The sequence below is a fragment of the Suricata suricatta genome, chromosome 4 (genome assembly GCF_006229205.1).
Source record: "Suricata suricatta isolate VVHF042 chromosome 4, meerkat_22Aug2017_6uvM2_HiC, whole genome shotgun sequence".
NCBI lineage: Eukaryota > Metazoa > Chordata > Mammalia > Carnivora > Herpestidae > Suricata > Suricata suricatta.
In genome coordinates, this window is record NC_043703.1 from 83,398,707 (window position 1) to 83,419,533 (window position 20,827).

General features: G+C 40.0%; 1 long non-coding RNA gene across 1 annotated transcript in view; it reads right to left on the minus strand.

The window, feature by feature from the left end:
* Positions 1 to 15,560, minus strand: part of LOC115288956 — a 37,317-nt gene extending 21,757 nt beyond the window's left edge. The window contains exons 1-2 of the long non-coding RNA XR_003907291.1: positions 15,409 to 15,560; positions 14,409 to 14,449 (exon numbers count right to left, since the gene is read on the minus strand). This is a non-coding gene — a long non-coding RNA (uncharacterized LOC115288956). The remainder of the gene's footprint in view (positions 1 to 14,408; positions 14,450 to 15,408) is intronic.
* Positions 15,561 to 20,827: the final 5,267 nt, after the last annotated feature.

The window sequence follows — 20,827 nt, forward strand, 5'->3', positions numbered from 1 at the left end:
TGTTTCTCATGCAAAGGATTTTTCATTTCTGTGCCTTGTAGTTTATGTATGAGAACTGGAACACATTTTATAAAAGTAAAAAGATACATCAAAAGTGAAACGGTGCCTCTTTGGTAGGTTAAATCCTAGATCTTGGATGTGTGCTACCTTAACCGTAAACCTTATCATGTGAAATTGCTTACATAAACATTCCATTTAGGGAGGTAGCTCAGTTTCCATTGGAACACCATGCTTGGTTCCTTCATATTTTACAAACACATTCCGAGTTACAGATGCTGGACAGACTGCCACAGAAGAAAAATGGAGAGGATTTATTAGAAAACACAACCGCCACAGAATTTAAACTGTTTTTAAAAATACGTTTGCTTGAGAAAGAATATGAGACAAAAACTTTACAACTGAACAGGACCTCAAGCACTAATTCTTATACAAGTTTAAAATAAAGAAGGCTCAAAGCCATCATCTTGTGGAGTGATAGTTTCATTGGGGAGAAAGCATTTCACAAACACTCACTGCTGTGAATTATAGTTCAGTAGAGTAGTAATTCTTAGATAAAAGTTTTATGAAAAGTCTATGAGGTTTGAAAAATATCAGACAAAGGTAACGCTAAGTGATGTGTCACGGCTTCTCTGCTGTGGTCACCAAATTTATACATTCCCTCAAGAGGGGAAAAGTCTGACTGTATTGTAAGAGGCAGAAAGAGTGGAAAAGACATAAAGGAGGGAAAGATTTACTGTACATATTGACACAACTTGGGTGGAGAGCAGTGTATCAAATACACCCTTAAACCAAGGAGTCATCCACTAAAGCCCCTGAAAACGTTCTGTAATACATCTTTGAAAGCTGTGCTTTTACTTTCTCTTTGATTTTTCACCTACAACATCGACAACAATAAGAACCACAGCAAAGGGGCATTGTATTTCTAAGTTCAACGTCAAAGCATGCCGTAATTTTCACATTTAACCTTTTTCTTTTAACAGTTGAATATTTATACCCAAAAAATAATGTTCTTTAAACTTATTTCCCACTCCTATCACCTGGGGGCATTAGTGTTCACATATCTTGCCTTTTTTTTTTAATCAAAGAAGAGAATATGTTTTTATAGATATTTATAGATTTCTCTATTTGATGTAAAAAATTCCAGCAAATTTTTTTTAACAGCAAGCCCTGATGTGGAGCAAAACTAAATATCAGGACTGGCACGTGAGAAAGATCCTGCAAATTGGAAGTCAGAGATTTAGAAAGAACAAGACAATTCTGAAGGAAAATTTCTCTGCTTAAATACATCAGGAGTCCAGGGCTCCTTTCAAGTGGTGCTAAACAATTTGTGTAAGTAGGATTGTAATAATGGAAACACTGTTCAGCTTGCCTACTCTTCCTTCATAACTCATTAATGCCTGTGCTATGGGTTCTTTATGGGGCCTCCATTAAGAGTATACACTAATAATAGTTTAATCCCCCTACACCCAATTATGTGTTCCCCTGAACCAGTGTCTGCCTCTCTTTCTCTCTTTCCTTGTGAATTATGTCTAATAAAATAGAATATGCTAACAGAGAGGATTAAAAAGACAACAAACCTCTCCTTTCCCAACATTAAAAATTATAAATAGGAACTCTAATGCAACGAAAATAGCCAGAGTGGGCCAAGGTGGGTAATGATGTAGAGAGGGATACCAGCCCTTCAGCCCATCTCTTATCATTAATAATGCCACACCCGACCAACGAAAAGATACCGCCCACTAGAACAAAACTCCATACACACCCAAGATTTTATTAAACAGCTCATTTTAGAACTTAAATCATTAAGCTGCCTCTCCATGGGCTTTTCAGAAGGGCTGTCTGCAAGAAATAAGGAATTGTCTGCAAACTTGTATCTTGGCTATTGCCTCTACAGTTGTGCTATTTAATTATTAAAATGTGGTATTAATGAAACATGCAATCCTGGAAAGGAAACTACTTTTATCATTGCACATGAAAGGCAAAAATTTAATATACTGAGTACACTGTACACATTACAAATATATTTGCATCCACCTTCCAAATAGCATGCACCCCCGTCTCCCTCCTCCCCTCCTTTACAGCTGCTCAATCTGCAAGAATGTGCAGAAGTAATTTATCTGAAATGGCCACTATTGTTCTTGATTCTGATTTGATTCCAAAAAAGCCAAATAATAGAAACCATTTTGAACATCTATTTTGTGCACCTGTTGTGCAGCATTATGATACTCTGCGATTTTCATTTACGTCACATCTCTTGACATGCCTTTGATGCACCACACTGTTTGGCTCAACAAAAATCCAGGATGCTAGAAACCAATGCCATCCTATTTTATTAACAAGATGGCAACAGTAAATGCCACCGCCTGAGAGCTCTGGAAGGAAGCAGGGACATGTCAACCTCGCTACTAGCTTCTTAACTAACGTTAGGTAGATTTAAAATGGCTGAGCAGCCTGGAGGGACTCAACATACAACATACTAGTGTCGCTAATGATGTTGCTACTGAGGCAAAACAATAAGACTTCGGTAGTTTCATCCATCCCCTTGTTGCTTTGGTTTTTGAATGTGATGTGAGCAGAGAATCTGAATAGTTTTTCAGCTCCACTCTAGGGGTGGGCTGGATCAACTCAAGGAGGCACGGGATCCTGCGTTTGCTGCCTTTCAAGTCCACAGCATCATCTTTATTAACATTTCAATATTATGGCATCAACCCTTTCAAATAGTTCTTTAGTAGCTTCTTACCTTAGCTTCTCTGGGTAATAGTACTATGACTGCAGGCAAACTTACAGTGACCAAAAAGGGTTGGTTGTGATACTTTGGGGGTAAGGGGTCCAGAAGCTTCACATAGCACTGACAGACACATGGCTGTCTTCTGTGTTTATTGGCACACTCTCGCGTGCTGAGTGTAATTGTGTGCATGCCTAATTGCCCACATGTGTAAGTATGACCATCTTTACTTACGTCAAATAACCATAATGTCAAGATTTTACTGTATCCTGTTAGGGTGAAAGTATCAGGAAGTTTGGTATGCTTCGTGGGTGGTATTCGTGAATTATATAAAGGGGCTCCATTTAAAAATCTGAAGAGGATGGAAACTGTCTGACTCACAGAATCCTAGCATGAAGAGGGACCTCTAAGGTCAAATCCGGCCCTCTTCTGATGGAGGAAGCAATCCCTCCTTCAACCTCTGATAGATGGTCTTCCAGGTTCTGTGTGAACTTTCCCTCCAAGGGCAAATTCTGCTTAACAAAGCAGTCCACTCTATTTGTAAACAGGCTTAATTGTTGGGTAGTTTTCCTTTACGTTGTGCTCAGATGGGGGCTTTCCAAGCAGAACTGGATAATGTGCAGAAGTGTTAATGCCAGCCAGAGCCCCCTTGGCACATGTGGGACCTGTGTGGTTACCTGCGACCCCATACTTGGTTTAATGCTCTGCTGTCATTGTCTTGAAATCCTTAACCATTTCTCACAAGGGCCCTGGTGGTTTCCTGTTGTCGTGGGCCCACAAACTACATAGTCCATCCTGCCAATTGTAATTGGAGATGAGTGGCCAATGAGAGCTCTTACACAGCTTACTTTTGTGGGCTTCTGATGTCCTTTTACTTCGTTACACACCCCCATCATCTATGTAACTATACATCTTGTTGGCGGAGTTAAGTAATATTCTTCGGACTTCCTCCAAACCAGTTTTTAATTCATGGGTTTCCCCCCACCCCATTTGCAAGTATCCTCATGCCACTTAATTCAGTGGGGTTCCAGGATGGGTAGGACTATTAACTTGGCTAAAGAACAGTTTCTGAACATGAGCATTATTAAGCTTCTCTCTCCTTTGCTTTTGAAATACGAACTCAAGTCCTCCCTGTCAGTCAAAGAAGAAGTACATGTTTTGGCTAAGTTAAGCAGGGTCTAAGCAAACCAGTAGCATCATTGGAACACTTGGTTTGAATGCCGATTCATGCTTCTTAAGGATGCTATGACTTTGGAAATGACACCTACCTTGGCTGCCTTCCTTTCCCACTTGGGTCTGCCTGCCTCCCAGGACTGAAGCAAAGCTTGACAAGTAGTGCTAAGCGAGCCTGAGGCTTTGCTGAACTGGGGTGTAGGGTTTCCCTGGGGACCAGCCTAGAGCTATGTCTCTCCCATCCCACCCTGTGGCAGAGACCCCAGATGAACATCTTGGGACCTCCATCAGACCATATGCTCACAGTGTATGCAGGGTCTTTTTTTCCTATTGGTTTTGCCTCCTGTGCTTTAGGTACCCTGTATCATCTTGGGAGAAATTCTGTGATAACTTTTCATGGAAGAGCCAAGCATCTAGTACCTTTCTAGGTAGTGGGAATTGAGCCTAAGTCCTTATTATAAGGTATAATGGGTGAGCCATTTAAAACATTAGAATTAAGTTGGGGGGGGTGGTGATCCAATAGCAAGAAAGAGAAAGCACAAACTCAATCCTGTCCCATCCAGGACTGTGTGTCTGGTGTGGCAGTGGCAACCACATGTGAATAGCTGGGAGAAGCCAGAATGCCAAGAGATTGGGATATATATTATTTACTGAAAAACAGAATCTAAAAACTCAGCTGGTCAATAAAACAAAGAGTATTGGGGTATCTTGAATCTCTATTCCCAAGAAGGACACATAATTTTTATGAGACATAAATATCCCACTCTCATTTGAAAGCCTACTTCAGCAAATATGATGGAAAATGCATTAAGTGATCATGATTTGTTAAAATCTACTATTATGGCCAAGTTTATTATCGTCTATGAATTTTATTACAATTCTACTTTTTTTTTCTACCAGCTGGTTAAATAAAATTCAGTTATAATTAAATTTTAAAAATTTGGTAATAAAAACTGAACATTTCTTAAAAGACAAAATGAAATAATGTGCATGAAAGTGCTTCGAAAAGATATTTCCATATGAAGTATTACCACCCTAAAAGTAAATCGCAATGTTTGGATCTAAGGAAAAGAAAAACGATCCCCTTAGTTAAACATGAGAAGCGAGTATTTGGAGATTTTAATATTGCATATACCGTTTTGAAGGTATATTTGAGTGACTGTGAAATCTTTTTGGAAGAGTTGCTTATTTGTAGTGGAACATGTTGGTGTTTATTTCAGATGAATAGCGCTGTTCAGATTCCATGTTTTGACTTCAAGATAGCCTAACTGGTGACCTGGGATTTCTCAGAACATGAGCGCACATATTCTTTAGGAGGCTAGAACCTTGACCACAAGCAATCACTTTGACGAAGGCCCATCACTTGCCTCCTCATTTCTGAAATGTAGCTTGTCAATTCTCAAGGCCTTTGGTCAAGAACAGAAGAGAATGGAGGGAAAAATAAATGGACATGGCATTTTTGTACTTGCCTTCCAATTTGGTATCTTCCTTAGGCTCCTGATATCGAAATTGTCTTGACACCCCAGAGGGAGGCCACAGTCAACAGCACCCAGACTCTGGGTGGTTATGCCACATTTGCCAATTGTTCAAGAACATTGAGCTCACAACAGAGGACCGAGGTTATTTCCAAATACCATCCCCTTAAATAAAAGTCATGCAAATCCATTTCAAGCCTCAAGTTGAAGCAGTAGATTGCACATAAGCGTTTGAAATCTGAAACGTGTATTTTGTTGTGTGCAATCACAAGTGTCTGAAGAAATTTTTTCCCACAAGGGAAAAAAAGATAATTTTAAGAGGGAAAATGTTCATTTTATGTGTGAGACCAGTGGATAGGAGTGAGATATTTTTATTGATTTAAATGACAGTGACTTTGTAATCAAATAAAACATTAAACTCAGAAAGAAAGAATTTACCACGAGGAAGAAATGGGAGATTAGCACAGCACATGTAATATGAAAGACACAATTTTAATCTTTGCTCTTTTAATGGTCTCCCTTCTTGCACAGCAATTATCAGAAGGAAAGTTAAACTTTGCATTACACTTAACTTCTCTTGTTCCAAATTACCTTCTCAGAACATCACAAGTTACCTTTGTAGCCATTGTCTACTAGAAAGGTAAGAGGAGCCATGAAGGAAGATTAAGTCTGTTGACATTCTAGTTGGTTCGATAGAGCAGAGGAGGCTGGCTGTATATAATATAGAGTTTCAGGGTACAGGCTCTCTCTGCCTCCACCTTCCGGTGGCATTCAGCCTCCTCCATCACCTCCAGCCAGGAGAGGTTGTTCAGTGCTGGATGACTTGATTGTGTCATTCATGTCTCTGTCTTCCACTGTCCGTTACATTCAGCAACTTAGAGAGAGATACACTGTTTCTCATGCCTCACTTCTTTTTTGAAGGCTTTTGTAAAAGCCTGAACATGTCTATTTAAGCCAGAACAGAGAGATATTCTGAGCAAAAAAACTAATCTAATACCACATGGATATATTTTTGAAAAATGTTATTATGACTGACAGAACTCCTATCAAAGAGTGTGAAGTAAGATTTCATTAAAATCAGAAGATATGACTGCATCGTCTCTAATATATTTATTTACAGAAATATTCCCATTAAGTCAAAGACCCTCTTCTGAAGTGGATTTCCGGGTACCACAATGGGCTCCCAGGGAATAAGAGGAAATGCCCATTGTGCTCATGTAATTCTCATGTTCTCATGTAATTCCCTACTTTCACCTGGAATATGGTACAATGTTCATTAATTGCTACTCTGATTTGTTTTCTCTCAATCTGAGGTTTTCTTTCTCATTTTCCCTTCCCTCAATCTCTTTGTCTTTCTACAATGACAGAACCTATATGCCCACAAATGTCACAATGACCGTATTATTAAAATGTCACTGGTCTGCTGGATCCAGTTTTTACTTGATGGATAAGCAGAGTACCCCCTAACACAGGACACTGGTTCTGGGAATCTCAGAAAGATGTGAACTTCCCAAGTGGGAAACATATATCTTTGGGAAGGTCTTTGTTGAAAATAGAACTGCTTTTTTTTTTTTTTGAGGTTTCTGTGTAAGTGTAGAAAGACTGTTCCAGATGAAAAGCAGAAGAAATATGTTCAAATGATTCCACCGGTCACTTGGACTTGGTGGGTCTGTGTGGGAATGACTGGGGTCATTTTTCTTCCCTTCTCTCCCCAGGTCGTGTGCAAACTTGAGCCTGTAAAGGCAACCAAGGTGAACTCGCTCATTCCACACAACGGGGTAGATCATTCGCCATGGGGTGTTCTTGATAGTGCTCTGTCCACTCTAATTGTAAGTAGCTAAGCAATGGGAGTCCCACCACCTCCCTTGGAAGATTACCCTACAGTCTAATAGGCTTCGACATTAAGAAGATTTTCAGTTGGTAATTGGTAATCAACCTAAATTTCCCTTTTCTTAATTTCATCCCATTACCCCAAACCCTATCCTCTTGTTCCACCTAGCTCCTCACCCTCATTAGTGTTTACACTCCCCAAATACTAATAGGTAGCTGGCAACACACACACACACACACACACACACACACACGCACCAAACAAAAACAACAAAAACAAACCCACTCTCAGTCATCACTTAGCTGGACCACAGTTACTTCTTGAAAAATATGTCTGTTCACTCATCTACTGTTCTCCTAAAAGGCATTCTGTAATATTAAAAGATTCAAGTATTTTTTTTAATAAGCAAAAAAGTCTATAAGTGTAAACCACAGCAGTCTGTAATGGACTAAAGGGGAATAAGTACATTCTTAATGTGGGCGGATGATAATGGTACATCTCCATTCACCTTCTTCTGCCCTTTGCACAGACAGAACTAACCATTAAAGCAATTGGTGGGAACCTTTTTCCCCAAAGTTGTCTATTTCTGTAGTAGTTTTATATCATCTTTGCATGTTATAGATTAAATGCATGTTTTTCCCACAGTACAAAAACATTCATTGATAATATATTATCTATCAATAATCGTTATTTTAAAAAATACCATTGACATTAATATGAAAAATTTGTGTTACAGTGGAGGGTCATAAAATACTACCAGATAGGACTTCTGTGAAAACCAAGCCCTAACTCAGGTCTCATTCATAACACTAACTGTTTTTTTTAATTTTAATTTTTATTATTTATTTATTTTTAAGTTCTTATTTATTTATGAGAGATAGAGACAGCATGAGTGGGGGAGGGGCAGAGAGAGAGGGACACACAGAATCTGCAGCAGGCTCCAGGCTCTGAGCCGACAGCACAGAGCCTGATGCCTGCAGGGCTCAAACTCACTAACTGTGAGATCATGATCTGAGCTGAAGTCAGACACTAAACTTACTGAGCCACCCAGACACCCCACTTCTTTATTTTTAGACTACTTTACCAATTTGATTTGCTGGTGAAGGGGAAAGAGTATGTTTTAGCTGCAAATTTTCAAAATAATACATGTTTTAGAAATCAAGATTTCTATTCATTTTCCTCCAATGTTTAAAACCTCCCTCCCTCATCTCTGTTTAGGAAATAATTAGATCTCTGTAGTAGTGGCTGGGCTCTGCCTCTGTCCTTGAATGTGGTAATACTGCTTGATTCTTTTCATTTTTATCTTGAATTTTAAGCTAGTTTTCTGCTTGTATTCATAATAACTGATACAAGTCGTACATGAATAAACAAGCCAACAGAACAGAAGGCATATAACTTAACTTTTGGAAAGTTATTCTGTGGACCATACCCTGGAACACTTAATTCTATAAGATAATATCCTCATGCTATCAACTACTGGCATTGCTGAAGACATTTACATGCCTTTCTAGAAAATTTCTGGTTGATATCATGAACATTTGTATCCATTACCAGATTCAGCATGTGGACACAAGTCCCAGGCTGAGTATTCAAGAGCTCTATACTTCCTTCCTTAGGCTATGTGGTCCAAGGGCTAAGATGTTTCACTGATTTCTAAGAATTTCTTGTTCGTATATTTGTTGGCAGCATGTAAGTTGAAAACAACAAAAAGACACTCCAAAAAACTTAGAGTAGAAGGGAGGAAATGCATTAATATAACTAGGTGGCATTTCAAGGCATTAAATATACAGAGTTGATGAATCAGGCCTGCAGAAGAATAAAGGTGGCCAGTTCCTAGGTCTTCTGAAATGTGGTCTAAAATTGATGGGTCCTCCGTCCTGCTGATATTAATGTCACTCGGTTCCAACAACACCCAGCAAGGGAACTCTATGTTTTAAATCAAATTGTGGGGAGAGAGAATCTGGCTTTATTTGGGCCCCTATTGAGAGGAACCTATGAACTTGGGCCGAGGCTAGACTCAAGATACTTGTAGTGCAGCTAGGGGCCCACCCTTAAGCATCAAAGATTCATCCCAGAGATGGAGAAATTGTTGTGAAAAATCCATACATAAAAGAAGTCTAATCTTCCGGAGTTAAAGTTATATTGCATGGCAGGTACTAAAGATTAATTTGACACATTGCAATCAGTATTTGTTCAACATTACTTCCCCCTCTTTTTCTGAGATTGGCATATGAAGTTTCTAAGATTTCCTTGGGTTAGTGGCAGTAGGCATTTATGTGAAAATCTAAGATCATTCGACCGTAGCTGGTTGCAAAATTGTAGTCACAATACAACTTGTGTGTAAAGCAAAAATATAATTTATTTTCTTTATTTTGGCTGCAGCTCATCTTGGCTTCTCCCCGAACCCTCAATCAGTAGTGAGTGAGGGTAAGGGCGAGAAATTAATTAAATGTCCAATCAAGTTTGGAGCTGTCAGGCCTGATAATTTAAGCCGTCTTTCTTAATTGGTGTTCATTCTTCCATTTGGATAAAATGCCCATTCTCTTACGTATTTGCCCCCTTCCTGCCTTTTCCCCTCAGATGACATTCTGCTGTGTGGGGAAAGGTGGGGACAATTTATGACATCTACTGGCCCTGGGAATGAAGTAGGAATTCTCAGATTCACATGGTAGCTTTGTCTTCTCTTCTGGCCCTCTCCATGCTGATTCCACTGTCTGTCTGGTCTCTAGAGACCTACTTGCATTCCTGGAATCAGTCTGGAGCTGGTGAACTCATGATTCTTTATTTTGGCTAAGACAGAATGATAGGGGAAGGGCATGTAACTCTTCCTATCCATGTGAACTCAGCTCAGCTCCCTGTGTCTATAGAATCGCTTTCCTGCCATGTGCTCCACCCAGCTCAGGGACCAGTGGTCACTCCCAGTCCCTGCTGTGGGTCTGTTTGCCCTGTGACAGCAGAGCCACCCCTTACATAACCAGGAAGAGCCAGGAAAGCTCATAGGATCTCGCTCTGTCTAATCACGTGACTAGGGTTACGGTCATTTTGATGTAAGCTTTGAAAGAAACATTATGTCCATTCTATGATTTTTTGAGGACAAACATCATATGGGAAACATCTAGAGCTGTACTTTTAACACTCAGGTCTTGTTAGTTCTGGACATCCAAATTTTCTATACACTTACATGAGATAGAAATATTGAGGTCTAAGATTATTTCTGTGTGTGTGAAAGTCACAGTTTCCAGAGATTTTCTGACTGTACAACTTTTCATTTCAGAGGCCAAGTGGAAGTCTTCTCTCCAAGAGTAAATTTAGATTTCAAATTGTTCATGGACTAACTTACTTGACTCCCTCTCATAATCTGTTGCACTATGGGGATTTTCTAAGGCTGCCTAAGTCGTAACAGAAAATCCAAATGTTCATAGTGCTTGGTGGACTTTTTGGATCTATAATGGCCTTTATTATTATCACACACATCCAAATAGCTGAGTTTTCTTTTCAGATGAAGATTAGCATAATAAAAGCCTCTTTATTAAATGTAACTATTTTTATAAAAACAGACTAAACCGTTTTTAGTCCAAATCTAGTGTGATGCTTTGAGAAATAACTCCAAAGATATATTTTCAGCGGTATCTCCCTAGTGTCCAGTGTCTGGATTCCAACTCGCATTCTCTTTATTGTTTCTGGTTTTTGATTACTATGCCTACAGAAATGTAAAATAAACTTTCTGTACTGGGAAAGTTACAGAATATAAATACATTGAATCTCTTTTCTTAGTCTCATTAGGACCTTTTCAGACAATGTCATAATTTTCCTACCCCTGCCACTTGTGATGTTTCTCTAGCTAGGTCTTCCTAGAACTCCTGGATCCTCACCTTTTGGGGTTCTATTTAGACCTATTTGAGCAGGTCATGTAATTTATTTCTCTGGACAAACATGCATGTGTCTTCGGTGGAGTCACACACTTAGGAAGAAGCTGTGGAGAACCTGTGGCTTTCAAATCTTTCTTTCTTTCTTTCCTGTGTGATGACTACTAGCTGGTGCAGAGGTGGGCTCCAGCCAGAGAAGTCCTCCTATTCTCCTGGCCATTCGCTCACTCATTCATCTTCTTCTCACGTAAGATTCCTTGAGGATCCACTGTATCCCAAGAGTTAGAAGGGATCAACAGAACACAGAAATCTATCCTTGGCCGTACTATACACTGAGTCTCAGTCAGTGTTCTTTTTCTTACTTCCAGAGGGATCCAGATAATGAAATATGAAAGGTCAGATTATGGTCACCACAAACATTAGCAAATAGAATATGTATAAACTAAACTTTCATGCCAAGTACCTCCATTACAGTCATTATCTTCAATATTTTAATCATATTATTATATTAAGTGCTTGCAGACATACTGAGCTATCATATTTATGGAGCACACAAACTAGAACATGGAGGACAACAGACATGGCAAACACCAAAGACAGAGAGGCATAGACTGATATAAGGCAAACATTTGTTCTTCATTGAGGTCATTCCCAAACAATATGATATAATCATTTGTCTCCTGCAGATGAAATCGAAGATGAACTTGTAAATTACTAAAAATACCATTTGGCTCAATGCAAACTTTTGGTATATATTACGGAAATCTGATAAATCAAACCATAGTGTAGAATTTTGTCTCCTAGATCTATTTACCCATTTTTATCTTCAAAATCAGCTTTGTGACTCTTCTTTTTAAAAAATGTTGGTTTATTTATTTTGAAGGAGAGAGTGCATGCACAGGTAGGAAAGAGACAGAAAGAGGGAGAGAGAGAGAATCCCAGGCAGCTCCCCACTACAGCATAGAGCCCGACACAGGGCTCCATCTCACAAATTTTGAGATCATCACCTGATCTGAAATCAAGAATCGGATGCTTAGCTGACTGAGCCACCCAGGTGCCATGTGATTCTTCTTTTCTTTTTAATGTTTATTTATTCTTGAGAAAGAGAGACAGAGTGTGAGTGAAGGAGGAGCAGAGAGAGAGGGAGACACAGAGTCTGAAGCAGGCTCCAAGCTCTGAGCTGTCAGCACAGAGTCCCACATGGGGCTCTAACTCAGAAACATGAGGTCATGACCTGAGCCAAAGTCGGACACTCAACTGATTAAGCCACCCAGGTGCCCCTGTGTGACTCTTCTTAATAGTATAATTGCTTCAGTCTCTCTCTCTCTTTCTTTCTGGACATATGTGTGTGTATATACATATATACATATATATATATTTGCACACACACATACATATATATACACACACATAAGGTAAATATATGAGCATATGTATCTTTATGGATACTTAGATCATTCATGAGTACCTCGTTTTCTAAAACCAGTGTTCATGTTGTAATATTTTTGAAAAGGTATTTTATTGTTGCTAAATAATTTGATTTTTTAAAAGAAGCCTATGCAGCAACATAATACATTTACTGTTTAAAATGTCACTTAGTGATCAAAAAGTCTCTATAATGCCAATAAATGTTCCCCTGTAGAACTTGTACCGATTAGACAAAAAACAAATTGGAGCTTTTTAATATCATCAACTAACACGTTATAAAATAACCAACTGGCTCTATTAGTGAGCTTCGAGCAAAAACACTTCCTATTGGATAACACTAGAAATTATCCCTCTGTCAGTCCAAAACCTTATCAGTGGTGCCCAAGGCCACCATTCTCCTCTTCCTGGTGTAAGACTGTGCCATGTTTATCGAACAACATCTAATGCTGTTTCTAGGCTACTATTGTTGCCACATCTTCTTTTACCAACTTTTACTTTATTCTTCAACCTGTTGTACATCGTAAGGAGGGGAGCTTCCAATAAAGGACTAAAGCTTCGGATGAATCTCTTCTCCCAAGGCTCTTGGCTAACAGGTGCACAATGGTGAACTCAAAGATTGGGGGGTAAAAAGAAAATTTATTGTGTTGACCAAACCCTCACCCACTGAATTTCAGAAATGGCATCATGAACTTCCCACAACCCACTGGGATGGCTGCAGCACGGATTTAGGAAAGTTAACTTCTGACTTTCTGCCACATCACGTGACTTATTTTGTTTCTACTTCTGGGTGGTTGAAGGGACAGGATCCCTTTGCTAACTAGTGCTTTTTAAAACTCATTTCTATCTTATGTGGAATTACTTATGCTGAGCCCAAAGTCAGAGAGCAGTCACTCCCTGCCCTTCTCTTAAGCAATTTATTTTCATTTACTTTCTATCCATCTTTACCAGTTGGCTATAATCTGTTTTAGATTAGTGATATGTTCATATGTGAAGCAGGGAGAAACTTCTTTTCCTTACGGTACCCTATGAAGTGGTTCAGGGCAATGACAGCTCCAAGGAGAAACTAGGCTGGCAAACAGAGTCCCCACTACTCTGAGCACCACCCTCCCCCCACAACCATCACTTCATCATGTATCCAAAGCGCTGCCTCTGAGAACATCACAGCAGGTTGTCCCTGATTGCCAATACATCCTCCAAAAGGTGGGACAAGTGTAAGAAGAGCATTTGCCACAATCCAGATGAAGGTTGTCACTTTCAAAAGCATCATATTTAGCAGCTCTTCAGGCACAGCCCACAATGCATTTTCTAAATCACACCAAGATGGCAAAAACAGTTCAATCCCATTGAAAGAGAGTCTTTATTTTATATTTCCCCCCTTATCTAAAACGGGCAATTGCTTTCCTGCCAAATAGGCTCAAAAGGGCCATGAAAACTAAAGCCCTTCAAAGCTGTTAAACGCATCCTCAAATTTACAATAAAATTCAGCATGACAAATCTTCCAGTAAAATCTCTGGAGCATCGTAGCAGCACTTAAACAATTTTTCTTTAAGTTAGCATTTTAGTATTCAACACCTTGAGATACAGGGAAAGCAAATGTGGGCAAGGAAAGCAAAGCAAACAAAAACCAAAATAGGAAAAAAAAACCACCACCAACAAAGACAGTGAAAAAAATTCAAACAGCCACGCACGCTATTAAACATATGCCAAAGTAAACAATCGGTGTGGGTTTGCCACGGCTCTGCCCTGCAGGTAGACGACAGGCAGCTCGGGAGCAAATGGAAGGGGAGAGAGAAAGACGAAGGGAAGGGGAGAAAGAAGGCAGAGTGAAGGAGCCGTGGAGCCGGAGCAGAGCAGGACGGCCTGATTGTGAGCCTCAAGACACACCATCAGCCATGCAAAACAGGACATACCTTTCTGGCTTGCTGGTTCTGTCGGCTGAGACAAAGCAGTCCTATTCACAGCGGGAGGCCAAATCAAAATGAAATTTTATTTAGTCTGCACTGTCCCCAGATTGGGTTTCAAATGACTGCTTTAGGAGATAGCATGCATGTGGCTGATGCATGCTTTGCATATGAAACTGCAGTAGGAAAAGAAATCTACATAATCAAAAAAATCTGTGCTCTGTGTATGTGACAAAAACCCTGAACTCCAGTGATTTTACTGCAGTGTATGTTTTCAGGCAGGCCCTTTTGGGGTGAAACACATTTCAAAAAATGTCTTATAAAATATTAGTGGCAAACAGTAAGAAATCTGTAATACTCTACAAAAAAATATATAGATTCCTGCTTACCAGGAATGCGATTTTTCAGCATCTTTATGAATGCATCAGTAATTCGTGTGAGAGAACAAACTAAATTTTCAAACACGCGCAGATTATTTTGAAGGGGTTTGCTCTGACGATTACTATACCTCTGAACCCCGACAAAATAAAAAAAGCTTAAGTCTGATGCAATACTGAAATAAACACTGAGAACCCCTTTGACTTCTCTCTGGGAAGACATTTAACTCATTTGTATTTCAAGGCTATTTTTAAAAATAGGAAAAAAGATCTTTTAAGTTACTGGTTGGATGTCGAAAATACTTTCAAAAACAGGAGAAGGGGCTGTAAAATATATAGAATGCACATCAGGGAATCTTGGAAAAAATATATATACATACAGATACACTGACTATGTTCTTACCCAGGATTATCACCGGCCTTGGCCAGGAAAGGGAAGTGGCATGCAAGGTACTGTAAAAACAAGGGGGCAGAATAGAGCTTGGTGATAAATATATATTATTTCTCAAAGAAATACTTATCCCAGCTTGATTTTGATAGATCAGTTCCTTGAGGTGGGACGCTGCCAATCATTTTCCTTAAAGAGGGGAAAAAATAAAATAAAAAAAGAGATAGAAAGAAAGAAAACCTACCTGTATATAAAATGGTAGCAAAAAGACAAGGCAGGCTCTCCCCATTGCACACTGCTCTGAAAAACATGGACAGTCATCATTTTGTCATATGAAGTATTCCTAAGAACAACAGGAATATGAAATCTGCCCATTTGAGCTCAGCAGAGGTAGTCTCCAAGCCGACAACCCAGAGCGGCATACAAACTTCTCTCAATAATGAGATACAAATAGCTCAGATAAAATGCTTGCACACAGCCCCGGCAGAAATCCCCAACTACGGAACTATGGCCCGACACCCCTTCAAGAAACAGTCCAGACTCGTTCAGTAATTCAGGTTCAGACGTAATTTCTTAGAAAATCTCCCTCCTGCTCCAGCTTTGACTGGTGACCTGTCAATAATAATATTTACAAATGTAAAGGTCTCTTTAAATTGATCACTTTGCATTCGGTAAGATGGCATCGTGTTCGCTGTGCACGGCACCAGCATAATTAAAGCCTAAAATCCAAATAGAGCGAGGCATTTGTTTCCTTTACGATCCAGGACCACCGTGTCCAGGTCTCCCTATAACAAGGGCACTGCAGTGGCTTCTCTGCTGCTTTCAGGCAGGACCCTCTTTTGCCTGGGCTTTTTATTCTAGCCTAATTATTCAGATAGTCATTAGACAGGAGTTTTGCTTCATATTATTTTCGGTGACAAGATACCCCTTTTCTGAGGAACGAAGGATATTAATTCTTAACAAATCCTATATCCCCCAAATTTAGTGCACCTGGCATTCACTTTCTACCTAATAAGCATCCGTGAATATGCAAATGTTCAGTGTCTCAGTAACCTCATTAATTTATTCCTCAGGCAATCATAGAATGTGAACCAGTCCTGTGCCACCAGTGCGAGAGACAGTGCGGATCAGGGCGATGTGAATCAACTGAAAGCTCAGGCTGCATATTGAAACACTGTTTCATCTTTCTTCCGTCCTTTGGCACTGTAATTCAAACAAAGACTCTTACCTTCCTCTACTTAGCTGACAGCAAAAAGCAAAAGTAGGAAAAAAAAATGCTGAGGGATAATCATTAAGATCTCCCCCTTCACCACCAGATACAAACCAAGGGTGATTCATGGTTTGAACAAAACCTCCACAGCAAAAACAGTTTCCAAACTGCCCAAGTTCTCTGGGTTTATTATTTATTGGGGGGTTTGGGAAGGGGTAGAGGGTGACCTGCTTTCCACACAGCAATGCTGTTGAATCATCTTTCTCTTTGCCCACATTAAAAGCTCTGAATAATGTTTATAAAATGTTAGGGAATCCCGGTAGGTTTCCTATTTAACAAGCCATGTATGACAAATCACAGTGTAATGTACTACGTTCTTAATCTTTAATTAGAATGTGAATATCTGCTAGAGAACGCAGTTAACTTTGACACGTTAAATCTTCTGGTTAAAGTGCCTTACAGGAAGAGCAAAGATGAAACACTGGGACAGTCTCCTGCTTCTCTCCATTCACCCAGACAGTTGGGGAAGGATGATAACATCTTGTAATACCTGCTCTGTAGTAATTAATCGCTGTGGTATTTAGGACCATTCAAGTAGACAAATATGACAGAGACAGGGACAATTAGGAACCTTGTTCAAGCTACATTAACTTTTCCAGCTATTACAACACAGCAGCTCAAGTTTGCTTGTAAAAGCTGCAGAGGGATTGCTATGCATTAGCCGTGCGATTATTAATGAAAGAAAAAGAGAATTGTGTTTATTGTAGTTTGAAAATTGCAAATAAATTTCAATTATCTGCTATGTCATTTTGTTAAACATGCATTCTGGAAATGCCTTTGTACTCTAAATCATGAGCTACTTATAGCAAACTAATACTAGAAACCCTCAGGGAGCTAGGAAGTCAATATTTTTGTTGAAATGCTTTTCTTTCTTTCTTTTTCTTTTTCTTCTTCTTCTTCTATTTATTTTTTCTTTTGGTAAGTGAAAATGGAGATGGACAAAACCCAGCACCACCTGAATGGGTTTCAGGTAGCAAGCTCTGAGGTGTCCGGACATTCATTCCGCCCTACCATTTACGGATAGACCTTGAGTCAGACGTCCCCGCAGACATCAGGGCGATCAGAACCACACTGTTTAAAAAAAAAAAACAAAAAACAAAAAACAAGAGAAGCTCTTCCTCCTTTGGGAGTATCCTCCAAACAATGATAAGAAATCAGTTATAATAAATAAATAACGTCTGTCATCTTGCCATCTCTGTCCCTTCCAATAACAAAGCCAGTTTTTGGCGGGAAAACACCTACAGAGGGGGTTTCTCAGCTGTGGAGGTGATGGAGAGTCAATGTTTCTAGAGAATGGTTCATGTCTATTCTCTTTCACGAGGACAACTGCCAATCACTTTGAATGGCAAACTTGATCTTGAGAGGAAAAAAAGAGAAAGAAAGAAAGAAAAAACAACAAGCCGCACTTGGGAAGCAGGAATGAACACACCCGTTTCTCTGCTGCCTTTTGTGAAACGATTTATTTCTCCAAGCATTCAGACATGTGTCTCTAGTACCAAACCTCCCTCAGCGTCTCCCACCCAAACCACGCCGCAGGCGCACTTTCAACAGGCTGACGAGATGGATGTCTGGTGGCCCAGAAAATGTCTCAAGTCCAAACTTCCCATGTGCTCCGGTCTGTTCCTACTACCCAGGACCAGCCCAATGCCACCCTTCGCCCCAGCGTCCTCTCCGATTTTTCTGGCCATCAGGAGCTGAACACGAAAGAATAATCCTGGGATGTCCAGGAGCTGGGGACCTGGTCCAATTGTCTTCTGTAAACCAAAGAAAGACCAGCTTAGCACGGCACAGATCTGCATCCCCACCCCAGAATCTGTTGTCACACACACACAAAAAAGCCGCTCAGTGCTCAGGAACAATCTCCCCTCTCAGCCGAGCTGCGATGATGTCAGCTTTCTGATTACAAACTGCTTATTTATGCTTCAACAGCTGCCAAGAGGAGCAAATAAGTGGCTAAAAGAGTGTCTAGACCAGGCTTTCAGTCCGCTATTGTCTGGGGGTTGTTACCTGGTTGACAGCGATGGGTCCAGCTGCCTGGTGTGAAAGGGAGCAGGGATGGGGAGGCAGTGATTGACAGAGGGGCCCTCCGGGTCGGCCCGGATGGCCCCACGGCTTTATATTCCGGGCTCCAAAGGGAAAGCCAGGGCCCTGCCTTGAGGTTGGAGGTGAAAGGAAATGTTGGAGGGTAATGAAAAAAATCTTTGGGCCAAATTTGCGATCATGAACACTTCCCTGGGGGGATCGAAGCCAGTCCAAGTGGCCTCCAAGTAGCCAGCAGTGGGCAAAGGGAGCGGGCCATTTCTGATGGAGCTCCCGGGCCCCTGGGGGTGGGGGAGGACGCAGAGGCACACATACGTTCACTTTCTTCTTCTTCTTCTTCTTCTTTTTTTTAATCTTCCTGTGTTCATTTTGTGCTCTGGGACAGGACATCCCCAGCGAATACATTTGTGGCCACCTTTTAAATTCACCGTCCCTATGGTTCGGGGAGGGTTTCAGAACTCCCCCCCACCTTTTTTTAGGACTTTCAATTGAAGACTGACAGAGCAAGAAACACTCCAACATTTGGGAAAAACAAGGAGCTTTGCAAGCTGACGTAAATGTCTAATTAGAATTTTCCACTACCCCTTGCAACCTTTGAATCTTGCTTTCCCATTTGTTTCCAGCCACGCTCTCCATTTTAACACTTTTCAGGGTAGATTTGAATGTACCAAATCGCTCCCTTCATCCCCGTGTCTCACGATTCACTGCAGTTGATTGGCACCAAACATTTGTGGCTTTCATTCTGCTCCTCCCCTCGCCCCCATTTTATAGTTTGGGGTTCTGGCGAAGAAAAGAATACTGCTCCATATTGATCACCAAGAGGCACTCATTTGAATATAATAATAATAGTAATGAAATACCTTCCTCCAGGATGCCCAGCCCCCTACTTATTGCTACTCAGATACTTTGTGCCTTCTCAGGGACCGTATAGCATTATTATTTAGACACTATTGTTCCTATAAGGACAATTAAGAAGCACAGCTCCCAGGGGGTGGCAGCTAATGCTTATACTTCCACATTTTCATTCTTGTTTACTTTTTCCCAAGCACCAAAAGAAAAAGAAATATTTCTCCCAAATGTTGGCTGCGATCAATGATGCGAAGAGTACAAATCTGATGGTCCTGTAGCCTTAAAAACTGTTGTGTTAAAGAAAGAGAGAGATGAAGTGTAAGCTTTTCACTATGTGAAAAAAAACCACCCATTTAACATCCTGGTAATCCCCAGAAGTGCCAGACTTGAATGAAATGCAAGAGAGCACCTGAGGAGTCAAAGCTTAATTTGTGTATACAGTTGGCTTTCTCCATAATATCTGATTCAGACTCTGTAACGAAAATGAAATCACGTTAAATTAACTGTAAAAAATAAGTTGATTTAATTAAGCACAGAAAGACTTAATAGATATAATAAAATGTTAAAAAGTCAAATGATGTGCAGTTATATTTCAGTTAACACTGCTCAACAAATGTACTAAATTTATTCCTTTCAATAATGATGTGTTTTGAACATTTAATTAGATAAATAATGTCTAATCACTTCAGCAAATCTGAACTGGAAGAATCCTTGTCATCAAAGGTGACTCACGCTCCTTACATCTACCTTTTAAGGGAAGGCAAAGCAGCAAACTTCAGCTCTTTTCAAGGATAAGCGCAGAAACGAAGGTAAAGTCTGTCTTTCAAGCCTCATTAAAATTCAGGGTTTGCTAAACAAACTATTATTTACAGTAAGATGAGTGTTATTCGAAATAGACTTCTACTTGTTTGCCTTTTTTTTAAGCATCAGAAACTATAAGCAGCTGATAAGAAAAGGTATTCAGTGTTAGATGTCCTATAATTCATCATAATACTGTTTCCTTTAATAACTACTTTGCTCAAGTGATTGGCATGATTACAAGAAAATTACTTCAAATTATTCATCTCTTATCTTTCCTCTAAGATGTCCTAAGTTGGATGATAGTTAGCATAATGGGGCCCTATTAATTGCTAATGTGGAAAGTCCTTCACAATTTGGATGGAGTTTGTAGCCCAAATAAAGAAAATAGTGCCAAATGCAACCTTACATCATCTGCTCCTTAAGACGGTGCCACCCACTGTCTATTAAATGGAATGTCAAGGACATTTATTTCTTCATTTAGAATTTGCTAAGATGAACCCAGCCTGCACATGAAGAGCAGACTCACAACTCACATCCATAGAGGCATACACACATATATGCACACGCACAGGCGCACACATACACCAACACACACAGACACGCACACAAGAGCGCGTTCGTGCATTGCACAAAAGTATCGATGCACTCTGAAATGTGGAAAATGATTAACATAAAATTACCATTTCAAGCTTATGGTGTTAAT